The following is a 6,000-nucleotide window of genomic DNA, read 5'->3' as shown; positions in this document are numbered from 1 at the left end:
GCGTACTCAGGATAAATTACACAATAAACTTTATGGTGCATTTTTTCCTGATACCCTTGTGAAAAAAGCTATTTGGTTGAAGCAACAATTTTGTGGTAAAAATGTATTTTTTTTTATTTTCACAGCTCAAAGTTATAAACTTCTGTGAAACCCCTGGGGGTTCAAGGGGCTCACCAAACATCTAGATAAACTCCTTGAGAGGTCTAGTTTCCAAAATGGGGTCACTTGTTGGGGAGCTCCACTGTTTAGGCACCTCAGAGGCTCTCTAAATGTAACATGGCGTCCGCTAAGGATTCCAGCTAATTTTACTTTCTCAATTTTCAAAAATTAAAATGGCGCTCCTTCCATTCTGAGCCCCGCCGTTTGCCCAAACAATTAATTTCTGCTACATATGAAATATCAGTGTACACAGGAGAAATTTCACAACAAATTATATGGTGCACTTTTTCTTATTACCCGTGTGAAAATGCAAAATTTGAGGCTAAAGTAACCTTTCTGTGGGAAACATGTCTGTTACTGTTGGCAGCCATCTTGTAACCGAAAAAATAAAATCTTCATTTTATTCTTCCCCATTGCTTCAGTTCCTGTTAAGCCTCTGAAGGATTAATAAACTTCTTGGATGTGGTTTTGAGCAGTCTGAGGGGTGCAGTTTTTGTAATTGTGTCACTTTTGGGTATTTTCTGTCATATAGGCCTCTCAATGTCACTTCAAATGTGATGTGGTCCCTAAAAAATATGGTTTTGTAAATTTTGTTGGAAAAATTTGAATTTGCTGATGAACTTTGAACTTTTAGAACTTCCTAACAAAAAAAGTTATGTTTTATTAATTGCGCTGATGTAAAGTAGACCTGAGGGAGGATGATGGGGATAGTAGTAGGAAGATTGTCGTGACGCCACCTGTGGTACACGGACAGAGATTAGCCACCGCTGCTGTTGCTGTTCTCTGAGGTGGATGGTAATAGCAGCCAAGGATAGTCTCTCTCCCCACAGGCGGACAGCGCCCCGGGAAGGATGATGAGGGGAGTACTGATGGTGAAGGCCTTTGGCGCCGAGGCGTAGAGCGGCAGCGCCGGTAATAAGAGTCCGAGTCAGATGCGGTTCAGGTGTCTTTTACTCACTCTTTGTGCTGGTCACTCGCTGTGATGGGCTCCGACGAACCCGAATCCCTTTGGAGGTCAGTCCGATATGATGCTCGGTGGGCACCTTCCTCCTAGTGCCTTGTGCATTGGCTCTCTGTGGCCTAAAGCTACTTGAGGACCCCAGTCCGTCTCGAGTAGTATTCTTGTCCCATATTTGCAGGCACCGCGGCTCCGCAGTGGGGCCTGGCTCTCTCCAAGGCCCCGGAACCTATCTGGCACTGTGCTTTCGGGTTTTTTGTGGTCAAGGAAGCTTGAAACCTCAGATTTTGGAAAACCAACTTGAAGAATGATCTTCCCTAGGGATCTGGACCATGCCTGGCGCCGGTTCCAAGGGAGCAATGACGCTCTCCCTTCGGCAACCGCATGAACTCCCGTGTCCCACCAGAGCCCCGGTAAGACATGTACGCTCCTTTCCTCTCCTGCTGGAGAACTTCTAACTGTTGTGTTGGCTCCTCACTCCCCCTTGTGGCTGCTCCTCCCCCGGGTCCCTGTCACTAGTGGGTGGTGCCCCCATGTTTGAAGGCTACCTTAAGACCTTACCCTAGCCCAGTCCCCATTGAGGAGGGCAACCTGGTGGTGTATTTGAGTGGGTAAGTGGTGAAATCGGTACCGACCTCCTTCGGATCCGGGTTAAGCACTACACCTTTAAAGCAGGTGCAGTACTCTGTGTCTACTGAAGCCTCAGGGGCGCCTCATATGCGCAACAGCACAATTGGGAAACAATGTGTGGATGACGTAGGACACATCATCCACACGAAGTAGTAAAATATAATGACTGTTGTAGGAAGAAAAGAGGTGCCGGATCAAGACAAGAGGCGCCTATTGGACTTACCCGCTAGCTGTGGATATAAAAAAATGCATATCGAGGGCAGAGCAGAAAACATAGCTGCCCTCGCGCGCGCTGGTGAGCTAAATGAGCAGGTGCAAGATTATGGTCGGCGCTGTTCATGACCTCACCAGCGTCATCCTCGTACCCGACCATAATGTCGCGCCTCCGCATTTAGCTCACCGGAGCCAGCGAGGGCAGCTATGTTTGCTGTTCTGCCCGCGATATGGCAGAGCGAACTGCGCCTGCGCGAGCGGACATAACTGCACAGGCGCGAGATTTGAAAATACAACGAGGATAATGACGGAGGCGTTATCACGTCAATCAAAAAAGGAGGACGACGAACAGCAACAGGAGGGGGGACAGGAGCAGAAAATGAGCCCGCACATCTGAGCCACACAGGAAATTAGCATACCTAACGGTCATGTTTTATAAAGTTATTTTTGGGGTCTGGAAGGGGAGTCAGGGCACTACCGCCTGGGACCTGGAACACCAGTGCCAGTAACACCTAGACACACCAAAATCCTAGTTACCATTTCCACACCAGGGGTAATTGGCTAGTCAGACACAAGGGGATGGCCACTTAAAGGGTGGGGCCAGACCAGAGGGAACTAGGCAACCTGGTGGGAGGGGACAGCAGTCAGTTCAGAATAGGAAGTGAAAGTGGAAAGACGTGCCTGAGAGCTGAGTCGGCTAAACGGTGACCCGGGTGCACAGGAGAGTGGTCACCAGGGCAGGTACACCCGAATACCGCTGGGACCAGAGCACGCACGGGGCACAAGGCCCTACGTCAGGCGATAGTTTCAGATGACCTGGCAAATACCTGCACAGTGAGGGGACCTTCACGGACCTCACTGACCCACAAATCCGGGGGCATCAGCAGTAAAGCAAGGATCAGGGTTCGGACACATACCTGCCCTACAGGGTCCTCACTGCCCGCCGTACGGAGAAGGAGACTGCCACCGCTAAGGGAAAGTCGGGCCCCAAACGCTCCACGCTACGGGAACCCAACCACACTGAGAATGCCGGGGATAGAGCAACCGAGTCATCAACTGGCACTGGCAATACAGTGACGTGAACCAGCCGTCAAAGGGTCCGGAGTGAGTAGAGACTGTTAATTACAACCCACGGTGTGTCCTCCCTTATTACTCATTATACATCTCCCAGGCTCAGACCACCACCACAGCGCCATTACCACCAGCCCTGGGGGATAATCAATTCAGCAGCGGCGGTTCCACAATCTTAACTGCAACCAGCAGATGGCGTCACATAAATGACTTTATTCTCCCCTGTAAATACTCCCCATTTAAAAAGCACCCAGGGCACGGGACCGGGCAACGGCCACCAAAGTGACATTCCCCAGTGATACACTGCTCGGGACCGAGTACCCCATTCCCTTGGCGACACACAAATTAGTCATGAGTAGTGTGGCTGTGACTGAGGGTAAGTGAAGAGGGGGGCCCAGCCCCGGACTTAAGAAAGTGACGTAAGTACGTTAGTTGGGCCCCCCTCTTCACTGGACCCCATCAGCAATGCCCTGATGGCGGTCCTGCTAGCAGGTGCCAGTGGCTGGGCCCACTGGAGGATCCCTCAGTTCCCCGGTGGGTCAGTCCGACATTGTATACAGTATAAGCCCTCAAACAGCCCAATATGCACAATATGAGTCCTCACATAGCTCCTATATACAGGGTGAGCCCTCACATAGCCCCCTATATACAAGATGAGTCCTCACATAGCACCCTGTATATAAGATTAGCCCTCACAAAGCCCCTACATATAAAATGAGCCCACACTTAGAGCTATATACACACATTATAAGCCCTCAAACAACCCCATGTATACAGTATGATCCCTTACATAGCTTCCCTATATTCAGGAAGAGCCCACACATAACCCCTATATACAGGATGAGCCTTCACATAGCCTCTGAGTACACAATGAGCACTCACATAGCCCTTGTATACAAGATGAGCTCTCACATAGCCCCTGTATACAGGCTTGAGGGCCTTCAAATATGGAAGAGGTCCTTGGGGACTTGGACCAATGGACACAGGTGGCGGCCACGGCAAGTGAATGCCCACCACCTAAAGTGGCAGCCCGTAATGGCAGCTCCTAAGCCCACCTCAGCCGGGGGGAGCGCCTCTGGCAGCTACAAGAAGCATAAGCGACCAAGAATCACAGAGACCTAGAAGCAGCAGTAGCCCCGGGGCTACCAAGAGCAGCCAACGGTGGCCCCGACCACAATGAGTAGTCTGGTGGCCCTAGACCTGACAACTCCAGAGCGAGAGTACCTGCCCGGTATCCTGGTAAGGCGAAGTGAGAGGCCCACGTGATCGAGGGCAAGAAGAAGTAGGAGTCTTGGGTATGGACTTAGTTAGCCCACCACGGTGGTTTTACCATCGGCAGCCGTATCACCTACGGGGTAATCGGTCACCTGGATCGTGAGTGGAGCTATGGTTTCATCATTGGAGGAAGTGACCGGTGCCAAGGTATATGTCAATTTCGTCTTGGAGTGCGAGGGTCCTGCTCTTATCTGTGGAGACCATGTCTGCTTTGTGAAGGAGGACGGACCCTGTGGGTGGTACGCAGTGGCTGTGGTCCACGCACTGGCGGAAGGAGCCCTGCAGGAGGTGCTGCAGCTTGAGGGTGCCCAACCCAGCGAAGGCCTTCCAGTGTTGCTCGGTTACGTTGCGCACCCAGTGCCTTAGTGGGGAGACCAAGGCCCTTTCCTAGGACCAGCCTTGGAGGCAACGGGTTCTCCAGCAGTGGGGAGCCTCGGCCAGGGGGCTCACTCGGCTGTCTATGTGAATGTGGGTGAGTCAATGACCACCTGGGTCTGATGACAGCCGTGAGCTGCACGGCAGTTGCATTACCGGTCTACGACTATGCTCTCAGTTGTGCTGGTTGCACATATGGACTGCTCTTCATCCCGTGAGGGGGGCAGGTCAGTAGACTCGGCCCCTGAAGTTGTCCCAGAGCGGCCACAATTTTGTTATGTTTCTCCCTTTCCCAGTTGTTTTGTGCATGTTGTGATACCCTGCTGGAATGCGGAAATGTTGGGTAGGTGATAAACCCGCTCACACCGCACCGATGACACTGCCTTGCCCCTCATGGACTTCACCATTGCCCCGAGGACTTTGCCCCTTTGTTCCAAAGACTTTCCCCTCTCCCTCAAGGACTTTGCACCATGGAACTCTACACGCAACTGGTGCTCCGGGACAGTGTTATACAGCAGGGACTTGCATCTACAGAGAGGGGAGGAGGAGGAAGGAACTAGTGGACCCTGAGAAATGGGTCCGGGATTATTGTGTGCCTTGCTAGAAATGGGCAGAAGCTTGGATAATACTGCCAACAGCAGGAAGAGTGACTGTTGCCTACGGGATACTTGTTTTAAAAGTCTTTAACCTTGTCCTGTTCCTTGATGAATGAAGTGGACTCTGGCAGCTGGGCCATACGAAATGTGAATTTTAAAGTTATTTATTACAATGTTTTATCTGTTTTACTGTGTTATAAGGTGGAATTTATTGCATTCTTTACCAAGTTGCAGCTGGTGGAGAGCTGCACCAAGCAGCACTAGTGGTGGAGTGGTGCACGGGATACTGTTGATTCTAAGGTGGTTGTGGTGGGGGACGACCACATTTAAGAGGGGAGGAGTGTAGGAGGTGGTTGAGCCCCCACATGTACTGTTTAATGTTATTGTCCATGTGGCTAGAGTAAATAGTCTTAGCTACCAAGTACGCTGTTTATTTGTGTAGTAGGGTTACTGGTGCTGCTAGTGAAGCACAGATCTCCTAGCTAGCAGAGCCGGGACTAGGTAGCAGCCAGAGCCACCTAGGGGGGGTAGGAGCAGCGTGAGATTAGATATTATTCAAAATAGGAGGAGTGACAGATGGCCAGTGGGTTGGTTAGAGAGATGTTGGGACTTGTGGGATGTTAGTTCTGCTGTAGGGTTCGTGGACTAAAGACGCAGCCTGGGGTAAGGGCCAGTCAGGAAACCCTGAGGTAACCTCCTAAAGGTCCGGAGGCTACTGCTCAC

The sequence above is a fragment of the Anomaloglossus baeobatrachus genome, chromosome 2, assembly GCF_048569485.1.
Source record: "Anomaloglossus baeobatrachus isolate aAnoBae1 chromosome 2, aAnoBae1.hap1, whole genome shotgun sequence".
In the NCBI taxonomy this organism is placed as follows: Eukaryota; Metazoa; Chordata; class Amphibia; order Anura; family Aromobatidae; genus Anomaloglossus; species Anomaloglossus baeobatrachus.
Note: the sequence above shows the minus strand (reverse complement) of the source record.